The 24259-nt window shown below is 46.2% G+C and overlaps 1 protein-coding gene and 1 non-coding gene across 18 annotated transcripts in view; one reads left to right on the plus strand and one right to left on the minus strand.

Annotated features, from left to right (window-relative positions):
- Nucleotides 1-24259, minus strand: part of KCNMA1 (potassium calcium-activated channel subfamily M alpha 1) — a 777298-nt gene that overhangs the window by 667687 nt on the left and 85352 nt on the right.
- On the plus strand, nt 7010-7068 carry MIR2285CL (microRNA mir-2285cl). The gene has a single exon (NR_162350.1). It is a non-coding gene; the product is annotated as a microRNA mir-2285cl (primary transcript).

The raw sequence follows: 24259 nt of genomic DNA on the forward strand, positions 1-24259 counted from the left end.
GCTATAAGGGTAAGACAAGTTAAAACATAAGCTCTTAGCTTTAGTCACTGATACACAGGAGGCACCCAGTAAATGTGAGCATTGTCGGTATCTATTGTAAGCATCATCATTCCCATTATTAGATTCCCATTCTCTGCTCAGCCCACTGGGAGTGATGATACTCACCCACCCCAGTACCACATCCAGATTCCCAAACACCTGAACACTCTTGCCTTAGAGGTGGTTATCAGTCAGATATGCCCATCCCAAATCCTAACTCAATACACTGACTTCTGGGGACCCTAAGAGGACTCAGGGCTTCCCATATGTTCCCATAAGCCACTTCCAACTGGCTCCTCGGGGCTGCCTCTGGTGTCTTGGGACAAAGTAGGGGAACTTTTTGATCCTACAGAAGGGTTCTACAACCACGACTGACACTTGAACTTCCCCCGGCTGACATTCTTTCCTTTAACTTTTTACAAAAATACCCCCAATATGTTTGCCTTTTCATGCCTCTCCTCCCCCTCAACACCCCTCACCTCCCCCCAAATCCCCAGTAGTTTCAAAACTAAGTAACTGTTGGGAATTGTATTTAAAGATGCTAATTTAGACACACACGTCAGAGGACGCTGAGATAGTTTTCTTAGCAACAGCCTCTCACCCACGCCTTACAGCTGCCCAGGAGCAGGGCTTGAGGAAGCCCCCAGGAAAGCAGGATTTGTAGGAAGCAGAGTTTGAGGAGCCCAGTTTAGGGTCTGCTTCTGGCCTCTACCCTCGGAGGGCAATCTCCAAAGGTTCAAACTTTGCCACGCTGCCAACTGCACCAGAATGGTTCTTAGGACAACCAATTATTTAGGTAAACCCACTGTATCACATTTTGAACTTACAGAACTGCTAAGGTAGAGAGCCCTAATTTCCTGTAACAAACCTCCATCTTCCTTTTGATTCAGCTTCACACATTAAATAGCAGAACCTACCCTCAAAACATAGTAAGACTCCTTTCCGTGTTGTTCACATCAAAATGCAAGCATGAGTTCCATCAGAGTCACGTCTCCAAATGATGGGGACAGAGTAAAAAGGACAACGTAAGGGATTAAATAGTTAATTCCACCAAAGGATTGTCAGTAGAAAAAATATGGGAGATCCCTGTAAATTAATGATTACTCAGGAAAGCATGTTTGCTTAACCACAAAACCATGCCACAGAAACACGTGACATGCCCCCAGACAATAAAACAATGGTGGCAAGAGACCCACATCCTGCCCAGCGCACTCAGTAAGTTAATGATCCCTAGGACATACCCTCTGGAGAAGGCAATGGTACCCCACTCCAGTACTCTTGCCTGGAAAATCCCATGGACGGAGGAACCTGGTAGGCTGCAGTCCATGGGGTGGCTAAGAGTCGGACACGACTGAGTGACTTCACTTTCATTTTTCACTTTCATGCATTGGAGAAGGAAATGGCAACCCACTCCAGTGTTCTTGCCTGGAGAATCCCAGGGACGGGGGAGCCTGGTGGGCTGCTGTCTCTGGGGTCGCACAGAGTCGGACATGACTGAAGCAACTTAGCAGCAGCAGCAGCAGGACATGTTCTCTGCGCATATAAAAAATAATAATTTATGGAAGTGCTTATTGTACAGAGACAAAATATTTTTTTACAGTCCTGGCTTGATCGTGCAGGAACAAAAACTTGTCTGCCCAACCTAGAGGAGAAGCTGATGACGGAAACATGACATCTACTCAAGAATGAGAAAGTGGTCTTTTCCCCCTCCCTACTTTTCCTGTGATTATAAAACGGCAGCCCACTAAGTTCTCAAGGCACAGCACCCTCTCACCCGCCTGTATGTAAGCCTCACAAGTGTTCTGTTCTAATAAATCACTTCTTATCTATCACTTTGCCTCTCACGGAACTCTCTCCGTGCTGACACATAAAGGATGGAGACCCCCACCCCGAAACTCCACCTAACGGTCTCACAAGTGGCAGAGTAACATGTCCCCTCCTTTACAAGCTCTCCTGAAGCACCCTCAGACGGGAGCAGTTTTTCCCTCTCCCGTCTCACAACTCTTCTCTGATATCTCACTTAGGTAGCAAGTTCAAGGGCAGGCACATTTTGTCTCCCTCTGGACTGGCACATCCTTGAGAAGTACAGCCATGTCTTACTTGACCTTGGATCATGTCTCCACTGCACTCACATCTCAGATAAACACACAGTATCTGTCAAAATGACTGGAGCATAGTCAGTACTGAATAAATAGTTATAGGTTCCCAAGGTAAGTCATTTTATAAATCCAAGAGAGGAGTTCACCCATTTGAACAGTAAAAAAATAAAGTAACATTGGTATTATGTAAGATTGCCTGCAGTTGATCTCATTTGTAAATATGGCTTTTCATATGCTGGGTTTTCCTTAAAAGGTGGGTATATGAATATGCATGCAAAAAAGACAAAGACAGTAGCTGGGACATGGGAAATGCAAGCCAGGTAACCCCTGCATGGGAGAAAAATTCCCACAGTCTGATGATGGGCAGGCTTGACATGACGGTTATCAGAGGGGTGGATTCTAGAATGCAAAAATGCTCCAGAGAGAACACACACATGCCTTGTATCTCAAGTATTTATTTCAAGAAATTCTGAAGATGTTCTGTTTTCCTGATTACATGGGTGTGGTCCATTTGCTTAGATGTCTGGACTTTATGTTATTTATGGTTGCTTTTCAAGCATCATGTTACAGTTCAACTAACACAGTAAAAAAAAAAAAAAAGGAATGATTAAACCACATTTCCCCTGGTGAAATTAACCTTCACTATCCAACTGAAGTCAACGTGAGAATTGGATTTGTTTTATAAAAATTCACTCTATAGAGAGCTCAGCTGTTACCACCTATAAAGTAAGACGGGTGCCCACAAAGGCGAGCAGCAGCACCACGTGAGATGCCAGAAGGGAATGTGGAATGCCTGAGTAATAAAACAGATGCAGAGAACTTTCCATCGGACAACGAGAGGACAAGCGCTGATGGAACTCACTCTCCCCTCGCAGACCAACTGGGCTCAAGAATCCAAATGCTGAGAAAGTCAAGACGGTGCAAAAGACACTCTATCAGAATAATAAGAGGGCTACTTCTTTCTCCTCTGGGAACCTTCAAGTATTTTGGAGTTTCTGACACTCTCAAGATGGCACAGAAACCAGAGCCTGATTTTAGAAACCTTGACACGGTGAGCGGGGCAGGAGGGTGGTGATGCTCTGAGTACTGAACAATTTAGAGCCCTGGTAACTAGGGGAGAAAATGAAAAAGCCAGGCACACTGAGGCAGCTGTGGGTTGCTTTTTTGCTTTGTTTAGGGTGGCACCCAGGGACTGAGCTAGCTGTCTGCCAGCTACTCCCCACCCACATTTTCTGCAACTGGCATCAGACCACAATAGACAGCTAGAACCTCCTTGACAATGAGAGAAGGAAGGGTTTGAGGAGTGCCCTGGGGGTTATATAGGAGGCAAGAGGAGGACACACTTCCTCTAGACACTGGGGTCAGGGGCAATCGTGGATGACTTTCCGGGATACGAGCTCCAGGCTTTCTCAGGACCGGCGAGCTGCACCCGCGTCAAGGCCTGATGCCAAGTTTGTACCTAATCAAGGCCACAGTCCCCAATGAGACCACACGGGTTCATTCTCAGGCAGGCAGGTGGTTTAATATTTTCCTTTGGACAATCTTGTCCAGAGAATCACTATCACGACTTACTTTTATCACCATCTTGTGCAGGTTAAAATAAGAAAATCAACATTTCCTAGACCTTGTGTAGCTTTAATTGATGCAACTGGACATGCGTTTATGGAGTGCTTATTGTGTTTCCCGATAGCTCAGTTGTTAAAGAATCCACTTGCAATGCAGGAGACCCCAGTTCGATTCCTGGGTCAGGAAGATCCGCTGGAGAAGGGATAGGCTACCCACTCCAGTATTCTTGGGCATTCCTTGAGGCTCAGTTGCTAAAAGAATCCACCTGCAATGTGGGAGACCTGGGTTCGATCCCTGGGTTGGGACGATCCCCTGGAGTAGGTAAGGGCTACCCACTCCAGCATTCAGGCCTGGAGAATGCCATGGACTGTACAGTCCATGGGGTTGCAAAGAGTCAGACACGACTGAGCATCTTTCACTTTATTGTGTTCCAGAATCAGCTGCAAGTCCTTGGAATCAAGAAGTAAGAATAGGGGGACTTTCCTGGTGGCCCAGTGGCTAAGACTCCGCACTCCCAATGCAGGGGCCCCAGGTTTGATCCCTGGTTGGGGAACTAGGTTCCACATGCTGCAACTGAGCGTTCACATGCCACAATTAAAGATCCTGTATGCCTCAACTAAGACCCTGCACACCCAAACATAAATATTAAAAAAAAGAATATGGAAAATAAGAACTGTCTCCAGAAGAGATCACACATCAGCTTTGACTATGCCTTGATGAGTTAAACTTCTCTTGTGGACACTATACTTTTCCTTATAACACCCAGAGAATGCAGAGTTAGAGGCTCAATGGTGGATCGATACATTCACTGAATGAAAATGGCAGGCCCCACAAATAGTTTCCAGAAGGCCTGCCAACTACTCTCCCACCCTGGGTTTTGGTGCTTTTCCACAAACTGTGTAACATCAGCCAGAATACCCCACCAGCGCACGATGCCCACACAGTTGGAGCCTGATTCTCACACTGGATTCGGTGGCTTTGGGCAAGTTGCCCCAATCCTTGGGGCTCAGTTTCCTTATCTATAAAATGAAAGGATTGGGGCAGGTTGTCTCTACTCCCCTCCTGAGTTCCAGCATTCCACGATGCCCCATGCATTCAGGTAACTGGGACCTGTCTTTCACTACTTATGGATGCAAGAGACAGCCACACATCACCCCCGCCTGCTTTTTTAGCATGGCCCTGTCTCGTCAGGTTCCCACTGCTTCCTCACATTGTCCCTGAGGCCTCAAGCAAGCTGAGCCCATTCCCTCCCCAGCTGCTAGGTCCCACATAATCAATACCAAAGGGCACCCCCATTCCACTCCCGCTGACTGACTCAGGGGCAAGCAACCGGCCTACTTCTGGTCCATGAGACAGACAGAGAACATGAGGGAGGGGCTTCCAGGAAAGGTTTCCTCTCTTTAGAAAGCCTCACCAGAAGGGACGGTCCCCACCCCTGAACATTGCTAAATCCAGATATGAACCCGGAACTCCTGCAGCCATTTTGCAGCCATGAGAGGAACCAGATCTAGGATGAAACTGTCACTAAAGACAGCAGAGCAAAGACACAGAAGGAGTCAGGACCTCAAACATCACTTGGCCACAGAGCCAGCCACGCTGGAGGGCCCCCACCTCCACCCCAGCCACCTCTGTTCTACTTATGGGCGATACATTTCCTTAAGCACATGAAAGTTGGTGGGAGAATGGCATTGAAATATGTATAATATCATATATGAAACGAGTCGCCAGTCCAGGTACGATGCATGATACTGGATGCTTGGGGCTGGTGCACTGGGATGACCCAGAGGGATGGTACGGGGAGGGAGGAGGGAGGAGGGTTCAGGATGGGGAACACATGTATACCTGTGGCAGATTCATTTTGATATATGGCAAAACCAATACAATATTGTAAAGTTAAATAAAATAAAAATAAATAAATAAAGTTAGTGTTTCCCATTACCTGCAGCCAAAAGTGACCTAACTAATTTGAAAAGAATAGATGCATTCTGAAGCAAACGTTAACACCAAAGCTACACTATATAGAGCTGAATCTCCCTTTAGTGTCTAGGAAAACACTCTAGAACACCATTTGGATGGAGATTACACTCTCAAGTAAATCCCTGACACTTCCTTTTCTTCCTCATAAGCCAACAGCATCCAGACATTTGTACTGTGTAATTGCTTGGTTTCTAGAAAAATGTGAGTGGTCCAAATATTCCAACAAGAAACAGCGCTCTGACATGCCCTCGTCCGTGGACACAATGGAGAACAGCCATGACCTCAATTATAAGAGCAGAAGAGTCAAAACTGGCACTTTGAACAGATGATTCTACGCTGTATCGGTGGTTTTGAGCTTTCAAAGTACTATTCATTTTTGTTTTACCTCTAAAAGAGTCCCAGATTTCTCAATCAGCTTACTGGCTAAGATAGATTTCAGCAAAATATTAGGGAGAGGACAGACGTAGGCATATAGGTTTCCTCCTCTCTCTCTCACACTCTCTCCCCCCCTCCCCGCTCCCCAACTTCTCACCACGGTAACAGAAGAAACAATAATTAAGTTCATGAGCATTAACTGGTGCTACCAAGCGCAATAAAAAAACACCTCCCGGCTTACACTGCCATTTCCTTTTTAAACCCTTCGGGGGCATTGTGTGCAAATATAGTAAACAGCATTAGAGGGAAATAATGCAGCACATACTTCTGGGAGCACGTCATGTCCCTTTAAGACAAGGCCCACTGTTCAGTTCCATTCTAGGCCAGAGCTCCAGTTTCAAGCCTGCGGTCCCCTTACTGCCTCATGCAGTATTAATATGGCCCTGGCACGCTCCCAATTTGCATTGTAAACCATAATCTGGGCCATCTCCCACACAGCAAACTGGTTTGGGGCTCACTCTTCATTTCTCAGGAGGGCTTTCCCCCCTCTCCCCAGCCAGGCCATCCCTTCCTCAGGGTCCCTCACCTTCAGCTTCAGTGAGGGGAATATCATGGGTTCCAAAACAAGCCCAGCGTGGGGTATCCTCTGTAAGTGCTGCTAATGCAACAGCCGATGAAGCACACTGCTCTGTGGACTGCCATGCAGCCTGGGGAGCGGGGGAGCTCAGACACCAGAGCCCAAGCCCAACTCAGGGTCACCTCTGTGGCAGCCCTGGAGGAACCATGAAAACCCCCAGGCTGAGTGGTCCCCTGGGTTCCCCTCAGATCTGCTGAAGGAGCACTTTCTCTCTCCCCTTCCCAACCCCACCTCTATTGAACCATAGGGCAGGGGCTTTCTATGGTATTATTTCTAGAAGAGGTCACAAACCATTTTCATTTATTTAGGTTGGCCCTAAAGTTCATTCGGGTTTTTATGTAGGATCTTAGGGAAAAAACCCAGAGGAACTTTTTAGCTAACCCAATACTAAAAGGAAAGGTGGTGGTGAGGCTGGCAGCAAGGTGGGTGGCGAGAAGACAAAGTGGAAAAATCAAGGGTACAGCTGAGTGGGCCCAGAGAGAGAGCCTTCAAACCCAGGGGCTCCTGTGGGCATCATGCTGCACAGATAGCCTCCCACCACACATCAGGAGCCCCCCACCCGGGGTCAGCCTGTGGCCCTGTCTGTGCACACTCTCATCCTCAGGTATCAAGTGGTATTTCAGGGCAAGACTGGGCTCTGCAGATGGGCCATCTGGGCTCAAAACCCAGATCCACTACTCACAAGCTGTATGACTCTGAGTCTTCAGTTTCACATCTGAAAGTCTTCAGTTTCATATCTGAAAACTGGGGACAGGAGCAGCGCCCACCTCCTGAGGGTGACTAGTGAGGATGCAAAACCCTGCCTGGCACGCAGTCATTGTTCAAACCATCTCTCAGAGTTTGTATGGGCAGGGCACGGCCCTGAGCAGAGGATGGGGCCAAAACGTACCCTCAAGAATCCTGCCGTTTCCTTGATACATTAAAGACAGAATTACCACTGTGACCCAGCAATTTCATTCCTAGGCATATATCCAGAAGTACTAAAAACAGGTGTTCAAATAAAAACGTGTACACAAACATTTATAGCTGCACGCTTCACAATAGTCAAAGGTGGCAACAATCCGAAAGTCCACAACAGAGGAAAAGGCCAATAAAACACAGCATATCCACACAAACATTGACTGAGGGAGCTGGGCAGGAGGCCGTCCCACACTCTGCGTCATTCAAGCTGCACAGGCCAGACCCTCTTCTAGAGGAGGAAACGCAGCCCTGGGAGGTCAGTGGCACCCCCAGGTCACACAGCTAGCCTGAAACACTGCAGGCACAAAAAGCCAGCACTTACAATTTTAAAATGCATTTCCTCTTCTTCCTGTAGGGTCTACACAGTTGGATCTCCAATCCTCTCACCACAAGGAGAAACATAGGCTGTGCTGAAGAGTAAGATCTCACGGTCCTGGACTTATACATGTTCACTGAAAAAAACATGTGCCACCTAAAAGTTAAGCACTGTGTTTTATTCAGAGGACTCTGGGCACTCAAACCCAGGAGGCGCCTCTCAGATAGTTCAGGGGGACTGCTCCAAAGAGGTAAGGAAGGAGTCAGGCTACATAGGGGTTTTTGCAACAATGACCAAGTAGTCAGAACATCAAAAAATTGCTATTAAAGGAAACCAGACATCTCAAGTTACTGAATTTAGCACTATTTCTATGTATGGGAAAATGCAAGAGTCTGGATTCATTGAAATCATTCCTTTGATATGCACCTTAGCTATCTATGGGCTTCCCTGGTGGTTCAGTGGGTAAAGAATCTGCCTGCAATGCAGGAGAACCAAGTTCGATTCCTGGTTTGGGAAGATCCCCTGGAGAAGGAAATGGCAACCCACTCCAGTATTCTTGCCTAGGAAATCCCATGGATAGAGGAGCCTTGTGGGCTACAGTCCATAGGGTCACGAAGAGTCACACAGGACTGAGCAACTAACACTTTCAACTCTCACTTAGCAATCTCGGACCAGTATCCTGTTCTTTCCAATCCTGAGTTCCCTGAGGTTCACCCTTGGGGCAATGGTAGCAGCTGATGATCGCAGCATCCTTTGTTTCTTCGTTGCTGGTAGGCAGGCAACATTTTTCATCCACACACAGCTAAGTCTAGGTGGGTCTTGTTCTAAGAACACACTTCAAACAATGAAGCAGCACAGAGGAAAGAAAGGTCTTCAAGGGAAACACTTAATGGGTTTGTCTCAGCCATTCCACTAATTATTTGTCTGTCTTTGAGTAAGTACATTTCTCTGAGTCCTTTTTTGGTTAAATAATTTTTTAATCACTAAAGTCTACTATAAAATGGAGTAGACTGTCTCCAAGACCTCTTCTAGATCTAAGGCTCTAATTTCATAATGACTAACACCTGCCCTGGAAAGATTTGGAAAAGTGGCCACCTGGTCCTTATTTAGGATGACGACACACAAAGCTGAGCTACCGGCAATTTTTATGAGTGTCTCACACCAGCACCCTACATCTCCCTGCCCCAGGAAAACACAAGAAAGCAAAGATACACAGATTCTGTTCCCACCATGTACTCTCCATGAGATTTTGAATATAACAGAGCTGGGTAGTACCCAAAATTCTGTTCAACTCATCCACCTTACCAATTCCTGTCTCCCTGCCATGCACAAAAATTCACTGCTCGTTTTTCCTGAACTCAACTTTAAATTGTCTCACTTTTTGTAAAATTAGCATTGTCCTGAGCAATAGTATCTGTGAAATCACAAGTTCTGATCTGCCAGTTCTATTTTTTCACCAACGTATTCAAATACACAACTATAATAAGAAATTTGTCTGGGTCCCACCTAAAAGCATCCCACGGGTGTGGGGACGCTGCAAAACTCAGCTTTCACTCACTCTGTCTTCACCAGCAAACTTCTTAGATCAACGCTGTTTTCTACCACTGACAGAAGGTAAACAGATGCACAGGGAGGCTCATATTTAGCGGGATACAGCCCAAAGCACCATTGCTGGGCTCCAAACTCGGGTGTGCCTGATTCATTAATGCCACTCTTGTAAGCATCCAGCTCATCCACAGCCTACAGGGGTGAATAAAAAGTCAAGAGGTTGTAAATAATGCTGATGACCTTTATCACCTATTCTACCTAATCCTGCCCTAAGTACTTGACAGCAAGATTTTCCATGATAATCTGAAACAAGAGTAATTCAGCTCTGCATAAGCCTAACTGACAGCCAAGAGCACTGGGGTGGAGGGCAGCATGGGCGGCCCCTCACCCACCCTGCAAGGTCACGGTTGATTCCCCATCCGGGCATCACTAGATTCAGGCTGTCCCAGTCTCAAAGCTGTGCCACCAGCCCTGCCAGCCTTCCTGAAAATGCACAGCTTGGTCACCAGGGACTCTGGCTGAGCCCGTGTGTGACTCAGCACACGTCTATCAGGCCTCTTGGGAAAAACAATGGCAAGACTACTCAGGGTTGACAGTGTCGTCTGTGAATGAAGAAGTGCCCGAGTCTTCACACACTAAGCCACCAAAGAAAAGGGCTTCCATCCCAGCCTGGAAAATGTAAGCACTGGGTGGGCCAGCGCTCAGTATCATCTGGTCTGATCGCTGGTAGGACAGCAAAAGAAAACCAGAGCCAGACAATTTGGCTGTGTCAAGCCAGGTCCGGGCAGAAGTGCCCCTGTCTCAGGCAAGAACCTCGGTCTTGGAATGGTACAGCTTCCAGCAGTCAGCATCCCTAGGTTTAGCTCTTCTCTCTGCCACAATGGGTGGAGGTAATTGTCAATTACAGAACCATCCCCTAAATTCAGGGATCAATGAAGTGTAAGTGGAGAGCCCAGTTACCCATATGAATTTGACAACAATAACAAAGAAAAATGAAGAGGAAAACTACCCAGCTCATTATCCCTCTCAAACAGTTTCCAGTAACAAGTCAATATGCACCAGAAATAATCGCCTACAAAAAGCAGTTGGTGGGGGAATGCACTGAATTTCAAGAAGAAAACAGCAACCTATTCCTGTATTCTTGCCGGAAGAATTCCACGGACAGAGGAGCCTGATGGGCTACAGTCCATGGGGTCACAAAGAGTTGGACACGACTGAGTGACTTTCACTCACTCATGCACTGAACTGGTGCTGGGAGACAGGAGAGGCTTGCCGCGCCTTACAGCATGATGCAAACCCTGCCGGGCGTCATACAATATGTCAACTGCAGAAGGATCCCCCAAGCAGGCATGTGCTAACTCATCATTTGTCTCCATCGAGATACCTCTGAGCCTCCCCATGATGTCAAAAGGGGCAAATTGTCCCTGCAGGCCAGTGGGCTCTCTGGACCATCTGATCAAGTGAGGAGGGCAAGAGGCCAGCAGCCGATGAGGGGCTGACCAGCAACGGGAAAGACAAATGTCCCCTACACAAAGTAAGCTTCCACTGGGTAGGAATAACAGCTGCTGCTGCTGCTAAGTCACTTCAGTCGTGTCCGACTCTGTGTGACCCCATAGACAGCAGCCCACCAGGCTCCCCCGTCCTTAGGATTCTCCAGGCAAGAACACTGGAGTGGGTTGCCATTTCTTTCTCCAATGCATAAAAGTGAAAAGTGAAAGGGAAGTCGCTTAGTCGTGCCCGACTCTTTGCAACCCCATGGACTGCAGCCTACCTGGGATTTTCCAGACAAGAGTACTGGAGTGGGGTGCCATCACCTTCTCTGGGGAGTAACTGAGGTCAGTGTATTTCTTCCCAGATCTTTCACTTTACTGAACCCTGAAAACACCTCCCTTGAAATCCCTCTGATGAGCACCAAGTAGGGTTTTCCCCAACCCTGACATAGGAAGAAGGACTATTCCCTGCTTGGGCTTTGGTTGTGGGGAGAACTGCCTGTTACTTGTTGACAACTGAGGGTAGAAATACCAGAGGGGTGAATGTGGATGGAAGGGTCACAAGTGTGTGGCTGCTCTTGCCACTGGGCACCCACCTCGACCATCTCTGTAAAACCAAATCTCCAAGAGGCATTCATTTTCCCTAGCTCTGTGCCTGGAGATCCTATTTCTGCCTTAAAGAAGAAAGAACCCTTCTCTCTCTCACTCTATCCACCCCAGGGCTGGCCCACTACACTGCCCAGCACTGGCCTTGGGGAAGGCAGCTCCTGCCAAGGGCACACTTGAGCCAGGCAGCCATGTAACCCCAGGCCAAGCTTCCCACCAGGGACTTACCAGCCCTTCCCCAGTTTCTCCTGGGTGTGACAGATCCCCAGCCCCATTGTGCCCCAGGAAACCATCTTCAAGAGAACTCAGCTCAAAGATGATTGCTTGAGCTGTTTTTTTACTTAGACATCCAAACAGTACAAACACCCTAAATACCCAACTCCAGAGAAAGGCTAAGAAATGGTGGTACGGCCACACTGGAATACATGCAGCCATCAAAAATGGTTCCAGCCTTATGGGAGGACAGATCTATTATAGTTGGGAAAGTGGGAGGGCGCATACAAAACTGGCTAAGGAGCACAGTCACAGCTAAGGAAATGGAAATAATTTGAAAATCCATACAAAGTAAAGAGGCTTGAAGGAAATACACCAAAAGGGAACCAACCAGAGACAAGGTCCTTCCTCTAACTATGTTTATGTGTATTTATAATAGCAAAATACATATACTGCCTTTGAAACACATCTCATTTCTCAAAAAACAACATATACCCAGAAAGATCAGGAATCTCGGCATCAAAGGATCTGTATTCTAGCTTCAGGTGTGTCTGCTCCCAAACGCACGTGACTTTAAGAAATGAAAAGCCCTTTGTTCTATTTCTCACCTATTATAGCCTACAACCTACACCTCCAATCTATAACATCTGCCTGTGAGCTACACCTGTAACTTACAACCTACATCTACAACCAATAACCTATACTTACAGCCTGTACCTACAATCTACAACCTACAACTACAACCTGTAACCTATACCTACAATTCACTTGAGCAACCTATGCCTACAAGGTATAATCTACAACCTACATCTATAACCTCTAACTACAAATTATACTTACAAACTATACCCATACCTATAACCTACAACCACAACCTACACCCACACTTACAGCATAAATCTACAACCCTCAATTTACAGGGCTGCTATTAGGAGTTTGGGGATTACCCAAGTACCAAACTTTATATGAAGACGTTACATGAAGGTGAGGCATGAAATCGTTATAATTACTTGAGATCTACACACACATACACACTTCAATATCAGCAACATGTCAGTGCACTAAGTGAATCTTGATTCCAGAAGGAAACGCTAACAGACCAGAAAATTCCTATCTGGGCTCAAAGGTCTAAACGGCCGCCATGTGACTCCTGTTTACCTACTCGGCACTTCTCTCATAACTGCAAAAAACTAAAAATTACTCAGCATCCTCTTTCTCCTGACTGAGAGCTTCAGAATTCACTCAGTTATGCCTGAACTCTCTCAACTGCTTATTCCCCAGCTCCCCCTCTTCCTCCTTCTTCCTTCCATTCTGCTTTAAAAACAAGAAATATATACTTAAAAAAAAAACCCTACCTAGCCCTAAGAAACTGTAAACAATCTGTTATTCAGAATATAACGGCTCCGAAGGATCCATTAAGAGTTTTGGTGGCAACGCAGGTCCCACTGTCACCCAAATCATCACAATGGGCCATTCAGACTGTAAAACGCTGCCTGATCCTCCCGGGGCATGAACGTTCTTTATGGCTCTCCTTCACTCTAATTTTTTGGCGAGGCTCAGAGGGAATGGAATGGGCTTCCATTATAATGATGGATGAGTGGGCTGCTGGCAGAGCAGGGCCTTTGGGAAAGCACTCTACACACACACACACACACACACACACACACACACACACATTCACATAACTCTAGACCAACTCTACACCATACACATACACAATCCCCACCCTGCACTCACACACACACACATCATTTACACACATTCACATAACTCTAGACCCACTCTACACCATATATATATATCCAGTCTCCACTCTACACACACACTCTCACACACACACACCACTCAGACATTCTCATAACTCTAGACCCACTCTACACCATACACATACACAACCCCTATGCTTATACACACATTTACACACACTCGAGACATAAGCTACACTCTACAACCTACACACATACACTGAAACACACACTGTATACATGTGCTCTCCCCTACCCCCTGCACACACACCCACACATACTTGGACTCACCCTTGGCCACCAGCTTCCAGGAACTCCCACAGTGGTCTTATGCGCCAAGACTCCTTGCCAAGCTCTTTGGCCACTGAAGCAGCCCCATGACCCCTAAGACTCTGGCCCCTTCCAACCCTAGAGTCTTCATTGGTATCATTAACTCTGCATCCCTGCCTTACTCTATAGTTAAGCAGACCTGGGTTCAAATCCCAGGTTACTAGCTGTATAGCCTTGGCAAAGTCACTTAACCTCTCTCAATCTCAGTTTCCTCATGTTTATCTGGGAGCATGCATGCATTCATATACCATACTCCAGGGCTCATATGAAGCCACTGCTCAACAGCCCAGCCAGATCACAAGTCCCCAGTCTTTGAGCCCCCAAGTACACCAACCCTGGTCCCTCCTCCAAGGACCCCTCTGGACCTTCCACAGCCTAATGGCTAAAGGGTTAAAGCCTGACTCAGCAGGATCCCACTCCAGTTATACCAGCAACATCCAATCTGATTGGTCCATGCCTGTAAAGGGCTGGTCGTCAGGACGCTGATTCAGTGGTATGCCGGATCCTACATGAGAAGGGGTTAGCACAGGGTCTGACTCCACATCCCTGCTTCGCACAAGTTATCTCCAAGGCTGGGCTGCTCGGCCAGCAGGTCCCTATTCCTGCAGAGTAGCGACCTGTCTCCCTCATGCCTCCAATTGTAGTCCTGCATCTACTAGTAAGGCAGCTGAACGGATTCTAATACAGGCTGGCTAGTCCAAGAGGACCCCTGGGAAGAGGCTGGGGACTGACCTACATCATCCATATCCTAGCTCCCCCAACCCTAGGGAAGAAGCAGATGACCCCAAGACTCCCTCTTCTCTTTAACTCTCTCCCACTTCCAGAGCCTGCAAAGCCACTCTCTCATCTGCCGTCCCAATTTCTCCAGCCCAGGTAGCAAGGGCAGATGTTATTAGTTTGTACTTTACAGATGGTGAAGCACCCAAATTAGAAGGCTTATCCAAGATCACACAATGATGGAGATGGAATTAAAACCTAGGTCCCATCTCTTGACCCCTCATCTACTAAAATATCTGCATTTCTAATTTTACAGGTTAGGGAACAGACACCCAGATGGGATAAGTGAGTGGCCTAGGACTTCCCAGACAATATACTATGGAGGTAGAGCAGAATTGAGGCTTGGGGACCAGAACTCTGTCCTCTTAGGGGTTGATCTAGGAGGCATCTTTAGGGATGAGATCAGCTCTGGCAAAGTCCTTCATCCCCCGACATCCAGGTTCCCCCTTAGGGTTCCTCAGATCCAGGCACTGGGGAACCATGGGCTGAATGCCCAGCCATACCTCTCAGTTCTAAGCTCAGTCTGTGGGCACCCAACATGGGCACTGCCCCCTCTCAGAGTATCTGCAACACCTACCCCTGGGAACACTGTGGCCACTGAGCAAAAACAGAGCAAAGTGCGCTGCCAGCCCAGCCCTGCTTAGTAATCTGCCCTTTGCATTGCCAGGGAGCAGTGGGGATACAGCTGCAGTACCTGATGGTACATCTAAAAAAAGCCAGCTGAGGGGGCCCACAGACTCCCACCCGTCTTCTCCCACCCGCCACTCCTGGAGATCGGCAAGGAGCTGCTGTTTCTCTTTTTCTCCCACCCCAAGGAGATCAATATGTTGTGCAAAAACAACTCCATCCAGCAAAGCTCTACTTTACACCTACCTCCATCTGGACCGTCCCTCACAGCATTCCGCTAATTCACCGATAATTCCTCCCAGAATCATCATGATTGATTTCCCAGTGCTGAGTTGCCTCCTGCCTGGCTGTGCCCCAACCAGGTGGTGCTGAGAGCAGTCATCTCCATGCTCATCCCACAGGAGCTTTGGGTCAGGGGATCAGGGCCAGAGGGATACTCTCCCAGAAATGGCTTTCAGAGGAACAGGGTAAAATGACAAGTCAAGACTAGGATGTTTGAAAAGGGAAGTTCAGCTTGGTATCCATAAAACGGTGGCCAATTATGGGACACCTACTGTGTGCTAAACACTTGAAAAGACTTATCTCATTGAATACTCAATGTAACACTTTGTAAATGAGAAGACTCCTGCAAAGGGATGTTGTCATGAGCCCAGACCCAAAATGCACCGAGACAGAGTGCTCTTTCCTAACAGACCCTCTTTTGGGAAAAACTGTCACTATTCAGTGGTAAAGTATATGTCTGCAATGTAGGAGATGCAGGGGACATGCGTTCGATCTCTGGGTCAGGAAGATCCCCTGGGGGAGGGCATGGCAATCCACTCCAGTATTCTTGCCAGGAAAATCCTGTGGACAGAGGAGGTTGGCAGGCTACAGTCCATGGGGCCATGAGGAGTCAGACATGACTGAAACGACTGAGCATGCACGTCACTATTCAGACTAGAAATTCTTCTGAATAATTTTCATCATGTTCAGCTTCTTGATAATGTGCTCATGGATTACAGTGATGCTCAGCAGCTCTCTGGGTAAAACGATGATATTAATATTAACCGTACTGTTGGCAATAGAAAGAGCAGAACTAGCCACTGGAAATTATTGTGCATTTTAATGACTATCAGGCACTTTGCTCAATCTTTTCTATACAGTATTTTATCAATAATATGGTATCACTCTCAATGCTCCTAGAAAAATTTTGGTTAAATATGTATGTTAAAAGTGTTCAGAAGAATCACTAAGAGAATAGAACATGATCTCTTGCTTGTGAACCAACAAAGGGAAAAAGGAATGAGTGTGAAACTAGGCATTTCATAGGACAGGAAGGTAAAAGAAGAGCAAAGAAAAAAATTGATCAACAGAAACCTAAAATCAAACAGTGGGGGAAAACTCAGAAATCACGTTAGCAATGATAGTAAACGCGGTGGTGGTTCAGCCGCCAAATCATGTCCAACTCTTGTGACCCCATGGACTGTAGCCCGCCAGGCTCCTCTGTCCATGGAATTCTCCAGGCAAGAATACTGGAGAGGGTGGCCATTTCCTTCTCCAGGGATCTTCCCGACCCAGGGATCGAACCCAGGTCTCCCGCATTGTAGGCTGATTCTTTACCAACTGAGCCACAAGGGAAGCCCCGATAGTAAACATAAGCAGATTAACTTTACCTATCAAGAGACAGAAATTATCAGATTGGATTAAAAAGTTGAACAAAATTTAATATGATTATAAGAGACATGTCTAAAGTAAAACCTTATTAAAAGGCTGAGAATAAAGAGACAGTAAAGAATATACCAGGCAAGCACTAACCCAAAAGAAACTGTTATAACATGTAGTTAATGTCATTCAAAATTAATTTGGGTCTTCAAAACAACCCTCAAAATGCCAAATAAATCCTTATTTTGCATAAGAAGATGGAGGTATGGAGAGGTTAGGTTACCTGCCCAAGATCACTCAGGCAGTAGGGGCACAAAGAGGAGCCATGCTCAGGTTTCTATTACCCCAAAGCCCATGCTTTCAACCACAACACACTACTGTCCTAATAACATTGTGTGGGGAAATATTTAGTGGATGGAAAATACATGCCCCATTACCAAGGCCTGGAGTGTAAGTGAAGGCAATAGAGAAAGGGCCATGAGTCACTGCAGAAACAAGAACAACCCATTGGTTCTCTGGGTTTCTCAAGTGATGCAAGTGGTAAAGAACCCGCCTGCCAATGCAGGAGACTTAAGAGATTCAGGTTCAACACCTGGGTCAGGAAGATCCCCTGGAGGAGGGCACAGGAACCCACTCCAGTATTCTTGCCTGGAGAATCCCATGGACAGAGGAGCGTGGCGGGCTACAGTCCATAGCGTCGCACAGAATTAGACACGACTGAAGCGACTCAGCACAGCACAGCAGTGGTCCTCAATCCTGGCAGCAGGTTAGTTAGCAAGAACACCAAGGAGAGCTCTAAGAAAAGGCCAGTGATTTGGGTCCCATCCAAGACCAATGAACATAGCATCTCCAGGGGTGAGACCCAAGCCATCAGTATTTTCAAAGCTTCCAAAGTGACCCTAATGCTCAGGCAGAGCTGAGGACAACTATCTGTAACACAGACTCAGGTACAGGTCTCCTAAAAGATAGAGGGTACTGTTAGGTCACTGCAGAAAGCAGAAACGAGACGGCCCTCCAAACTCATCCCTCCTACCTACCGTTCACAAAAGAAATAATTAGAATAAGAAGAGATATGTGACCCCCTCCTCCTCGATGAGGGGAAACCACGTCTGAGAATATCTGGGGAAAGAGAGATGACAGAATCCCTGTGCTAACGCCCCCTCCCTACTTCTTAAAGAGAACAGAATGAATCACAGAATCTCAGGGGTGGAAAGAACCTTATAGGAAACTTAAAAAGGATCCTACATTTGGGTGATTGTTAAAACTGTCTTGGAAACTTTGTTAAAATATAGATTTCTCTGCCGCATCCCTAGGGCAATCTGACTATGTTTCTAGTTGAAGCATGGGAAAGAATATTTTTCAGAAGATACTCAAAAGAGTCTTTTGGAGAAAGATGGCACAGTGGAGCCAGATCATAATAATTCCCTTTCTCAATAATTAGGCAAAAGAAAAGAAGCAATATCATAACAAATCAATAAAAACTTTTTAAAAATGAGGGAGGAAAATCAGCAGTAATCAAATAAGGAATGCCTTCTAAAGGGGAGACCTGAGTGAGGGTCAGAGAATAGGATTTGGGAGGTTTCTGTCAATTGATTTTCAGTCAATCCTAAAGGAAATCAGTCCGGAATATTCATTGGAAGGACTGATGCTGAAGCTGAAGCGCCAATGCTTTGGCCACCTGATGTGAAGAACTGACTCATTGGAAAAGACCCTGATGTTGGGAAAGACTGAAGGCAGGAGAAGGGGACGACAGAGGGTGAGATGGTTGGATGGTTTCACCGACTCAATGGACATGAGTTTGAGCAAGTTCTGGGAGTTGGTGATGAACAGGGAAGCCTAGCGTGCTGCAGTCCATGGGGTTGCAAAGAGTTGGACATGACTGAGCAACTGAACTGAACTGGGAGGTCTCTGTCCCTACCCCTATCCCCCAGAAACTTCACTGGTGAGGCCAAAATCAAGAGACTTTTCACTAATTACTACATGTTGGAAAAAAGCAGACTATGTCTACTTTGCTGTTTTTCCCCTTTTCTGACTTAATATGGAAAAAGTTGAGGAGACAAATCAGAAACTGCTAGAAGAGGGCTGTAAGACAGCGCTATGGAGAGTTGGGGTCCCTCCCTCTGTCTCTCTCATAGAAGTGCAGACTCCAGGGCTCAATGCCTGACTGAGGAGATCATCTAAATGTCAAGGGCATCTCCCCATGGAAGACGGTGCATCCCCCATGGGCGGAAGGAACCCTGGAACAGGACACTTAGCAAACTCTCAGGAGAGCAGCATGCAGCCCTACCAAAAAGAACACACAGCTCTGAGCCCTGACCCTCCCAGATTCCCATGTTCCCTACAGCAGACATCAGAAATCATCTCAAACTACAGCTCAGACACCAAGGCAGAGACTTTGAGCGAGCTCCAAAAAGAGTCATAAAGCATTTGCCCACAGTATCAGCGCAATTTTCTAAAAAAAAAAAAAAGCTACCCAAGTTCAGCATAAGCAAGTTAAAAAATATCATGGTACTTGTATGTATACAGATACTACAGGTGAAAAATATGGGACAAAGCATACAGAAGATGAAGAACCCTATAAAAACAGAACCAAAGAAACAGGAAATTTCCAACTAGTGTTTAACACTGTAGTAGAAATTAATCAGAATATATATTCAATAACACAAGAAAGTTGGATGACAAAGAAGTTAGATCAAAGAAAACAAACAAAAGACCAAAATAACACCACTTCAGATTGCTGAACAAATTGGAGACAGAAATAATACATGTGAAAATTGGATTCCTACATAGGGGAAAGGCTCGAGACTAAACAACTTTGGAACTTATTAAATATTATCAATCTTAACAACATAAAAGCAATACTCTTACTAAAACAAGCCAGAAGCAGAAGGTAAGATGAAGAATATGAATGCTAGAAAGAAGAAAAAAAAGAATGAGTGCTGATTTCTTCATCGTTTAACGGTATGGACTCAAAAGTCTAAAATTCAAAATAGTTAATAGAGAGTGAGTCACTCTGTGCAGCAGAAATTAACGCAATATTGTAAATCAACTATATAGTTCAGTTAAATTTTATAAAAAAAGAAAGTAATTGACTCCCACCTCTTAAAATTTTTCATTACCTTAGTGAGATCTTTTAGAAAATTATCTGTTTCAATGGAGAAACATTTATCCAGAGCTCAACATTTCCTTCCAATGTGCCCTATTAGAAAATTAAGCCAAAGAAATTAATACTCTGTTAACATAAAGATGATCCTATTATTCTACAATTATTCCTGCCAATCTATGATCTATGTCTCCTTCCAGCTGTATATACCCATAGAAAGATTCTTTAGTGATTTTTCTCCTACTGTTCGAGATGGTTATTTTGAGGTTGTGAGATTATGAATTATTTTAAAAATTCATCTATGAACACTGGTGTTGCTTGAGTTACTTGCAGTGAATATTTTCAAAAACAACTGTTATTTTTAGAGATGGTTTAGATGGGACAGCCAAGTTTGCGGATCACTGAATCTACTCAGTGGTGATTTCTAAATCTTACCCAGATATCTCCAGACAGCACTCCTGAAAAGAAGGCAGCCTCCCAGCTGTTGCCAAAATCTCCAAGCTTAATGATGCACTCACTACCTCCCAACTGTCCCATCCCGCTGTAGGCCAGTTTAATTTTACAGTACAGCTAATTTTTCTTCCTTTTGCTACCCTTGCTATCATATGTTCTAGCAATAATGCCCACTCTTTACTGAATTGCCCTAACCATGCACTACTTGTATTCTTCTACATCCTCCTCTAAATCTTTAGCGTATGAGGTTATGAGGCTTCATTACAGTTCTCCCATTTTCCTGTTGAAGAGACTGAGACCCACAGAAGTAAATTTTCCTGAGACTCCCCAGCTAGCAGGTGCTAGATCTGGGCTTCAAGCCATGTGTTTAATCAAAATGCTTTGCTAGAAAGAGATGCTTTGTATTTATCCAATATCTACCTTAGTCTGCTCTGGGGGAACACACCAAAAAAGTGTAATCCCTTTCCAAACAGCACTGCTTTCCAATATAGGAAAACAAAAATCACATGACCCTCATCTGCCCAGCCTTCCTCCCACAAGCCATCCCACACCAGGTGCAAAAGATACTAAGTGAAGTAAGTCAGAGAAGGAGAACTATCCTATGACATCCCTTATATGTGGAATCTAAAAAGAAATGATACAAATGAACTTACTTACAAAACAGAAAGAGACTCACAGACTTAGAGAATGAACTTGTGGTTGGCAGGGGAACTGCGTGGGTGGGAGGGGGAGGTTGGGGGGCAGGGATAGTTAAGGAGCTTGGTTTGGACATGTGTACACTGCTATATTTAAAATGGATAACCATCAAGGACCTACTGTATAGCACATGGAACTCTGCTCAATGTTATGTGGCAGCCTGGATGAGAGGGGAGCTTGGGGGAAAATAGATACATGTATATGTATGGCTGAGTTCCTTTGATATTCACCTGAAAACATCACAGCAGTGTTAATCAGCTACACCCCGATACAAAATAAAGCTTAAAAAGAAAAAAATTTTTTTTAATACGGAGAAAAAATGACATTTTTCTCCTGGTCTGTGATAAACCTCTTGAATGATGAATTTAAACAGAATCAGGAAGTTTCCAAGATGCTCTTACCTATATGCTATCATTTCAGTTCCATTTTGAACAGTTCCTAATAGTTGGGTTCCCTGGGAAGATCTCCCAAGAGACTTTCATGCCACAGATGACTCCTAACTTCCTGGGTTATTGGACGGCTACAGTGATGTGGATCAAGTAATTTATATACGGCACAGATGTGTATAATATGCATTTTTCAATTTATCTTTCTAATTATATTCTTTCACAGATTCAATTCGTATTGAAATGAGTTTCTACTCCCCTAACACATGTTGGCTGGCAGTGGGGGGAGGGAGAGCAGGATGAAAACGCTAAGTAGATTTTCCACCAAGCCCGACTCCTCCCAACATCGTCACCCGTCACCAGGAGCTTGCAGGGCTAGGAGAATGCTGGGGGCTTGAGGGGGGCCTCCCTGGTTTATAATCATTGAGTCTGACTTTCACACACAGATGGGACAGGCCTTCCAGCAGGGCAGTGCACACAGTCTGGCACCTCTGTGCCACAAGCCACAGGCAGCTGGGCACAGCGGCACCCCAGGCCTTGCCGGGAACACTTTCTCCCAGGACTGCGCACTTCCCAGCAGGGTTCTGTTCCAGGGAAAGATTCCACGGCCCTGGTGTTGTGCACAGGCCGGCAGGCCTCCACCAAAATGCACACCTGTGTTGGCAGCGGGGCCATGGAACAGGGCCTGGAAAACATCGGCCCATGCCTCAGTGAAGGAACAGAGGCCCAGTATAGCTCAGCCCAGACGGAGCTGGGCTGCTGACCCCACTACCCTGTCCTGAAGTCCTCTCCGGCCGTGTCCTTGATATCACCTCTGTGTCCTGAAACCCCAGGGCCTATACAGAGCCCTTCACTTTCTCCTGGTGGCTCTCCTCCAGGGGAAATCAGAACTCACTTCTCCTGGCCCCTCTGTCCCTTACAAGGGAGCGGGGGACACACAGTGCCATAGCCCAGAAGGAAACTCCGCAGGGAATCAGTCAAAAGACAGACACTAAAATTACATTTGTTCACTCCCTTCTCATTTGGAGGGAAAGTCTGTGTGAGGCTGGCTGTGATCACACACTCTCTGTGAAAGTGAGAGAACCATCTCGACTGCTTCCTCCTCCTCCCCGTTTCTCCTCGTTCTGTCCCCTCTCCAGGCCTGCAAGGCCTCCCTCCTACACTGAACCCTCAGCTCACTGCCTCCCACTGACTTCCTGTGTGCCAGGGGGTCCTGGCTTCCAGAGACCTGTGGAAAGCCCTGGTCCACCAGCCAGGAAAGGGTGAGCGTGGCCCCTGCCCTACACAGACACTCAGGATACAGGAAGCAGGGGAAGTCGACAGTGTTTGGACAGAAGATACCTCACACAGGAGAAGAACAAGGGAATATTCCAGCCTCTAAGAGTCTATAAATACTTTATTACAAGGTCCAAAGCTAGTAGCCTCTTCAAAACCCCAAAATATATGGAGTCCCAGGCCACTCCTATCGCCTTCTTCTGGGAAAGTTCACACAAGAAGGTTGTATCTCAAGATTCTCAGACACATGTTCCTTCTCCAAGTGCTGCCTGGCTCCCAAACTGCCTGAATGTATCCACGAGAAAGAGAAAGGGACAGGCTGACTCTGAGAAATGCTTGTCCACTGTGCAGTTGCTGGCCCCTGCAGGCCTCCTTCACATCTCAAAAGATTACTGCTAAGTGGTTACTAGTCACGGAAGCACACAGACAACCTCAAGGATGTGGAAACAGACCTGGATAGTTGAACCAAGCCTGACTCTTACCACTAAATCATTGTGTTCCTTTATAGGGCATCTCCCTGGTAATGAATCCGCCTGGAATGCAGGAGATCCAGGTTCTATCCCCAGGTCAGAAAGATCCACTGGAGAAAGGGACAACAACCCACTCCAGTATTCTTGCCTGGAGAATTCCACAGACAGAGGAGCCTGGAGGGCTCCAGTCCATGGGGTTGCAAAGAGTCAGACATGACTGAACGACTAACATTTTCGTTTTTCATAGGGCACCCACTGTATGTGCCTACCAACCCCCATTCAGTCCTCCAGCGACCATGAAGATGGTGTCACCATCCTCTGTGCAGGTGAGCCCGGAGAGGTTAAGGATCTTGCCCAAGGCCGTTACTTGCAGTGTCCAGTGGTCAGTTCATCAATCTAGTCCTAGAAACCACACCAAACGTTTCCCCTAATGAGTGCCCGTAACTCCACAAAGAAATCCAGCCCAGCCTGGATAATCCATCAGAGCCAAGGAAGAAAACTCCTCTGTCAAAATGAAAGATGCTAATAGCAAGGGTGTTTAGCAGCAAGCCTTCAAATTTCCATTAAAAAACTCCCTGTACAAAGATGAAGCTGAAAAAAATCATACTGAATCTGCCTCTTAGAAGCCAGTACCTCCCGGAATCAGGACATCTACTAAAGAGCCCTCCTGCTTTCCCACCGACCTGCCATCCCCACCCTGACTTATTAAGGAATCATGAGGGCTCGGAAAAAGGAATAGAATTGGTCAATTATATTTTATTCTACCCACTAAACCTGAAATATTATGCCCAAGCTCTGACAGCTCTTGACTTTCATTTATCTTGGCTTTAAGAAGACAGGGAAGGGGTATGGAGCCAAAAACCCAAGTGTCTGAGCATTCATAGTAATTTAGCCTCACCCAAGACTGGGCTCCCTGATCCAGGCCCACCA

Source organism: Bos taurus, chromosome 28, assembly GCF_002263795.3.
Source record: "Bos taurus isolate L1 Dominette 01449 registration number 42190680 breed Hereford chromosome 28, ARS-UCD2.0, whole genome shotgun sequence".
Taxonomy (NCBI): Eukaryota; Metazoa; Chordata; class Mammalia; order Artiodactyla; family Bovidae; genus Bos; species Bos taurus.